Source organism: Penaeus monodon, chromosome 34 (genome assembly GCF_015228065.2).
Source record: "Penaeus monodon isolate SGIC_2016 chromosome 34, NSTDA_Pmon_1, whole genome shotgun sequence".
Taxonomy (NCBI): domain Eukaryota; kingdom Metazoa; phylum Arthropoda; class Malacostraca; order Decapoda; family Penaeidae; genus Penaeus; species Penaeus monodon.
This window is the reverse complement of record NC_051419.1, coordinates 32,278,114-32,278,381: the sequence shown is the minus strand read 5'-3', so window position 1 is coordinate 32,278,381 and position 268 is coordinate 32,278,114.

The window sequence follows — 268 nt, the reverse complement described above, 5'->3', positions numbered from 1 at the left end:
GTTTCATTTTTTTTCGATATCTAATGAAAAAAACGTGGAGCTGTGGTTTAAGGTCAGGTATTATAAGCGATCTTTGAAATAAGGTCAAAGGTATCCATTACCGTGACCTGATTCCCGGAGATAGATGTCGAAATATGACCTAGCTTCATAGGGTCATGAGTTATCCGGTAATTACTACGTTTTCCCTGATTATAACTTTCTCTGTCTCCGTCCGTCCGTCTGTCTGTGTGCATATGCACGTAAGATAAGAAGAAGGAGGAGGAGGAGG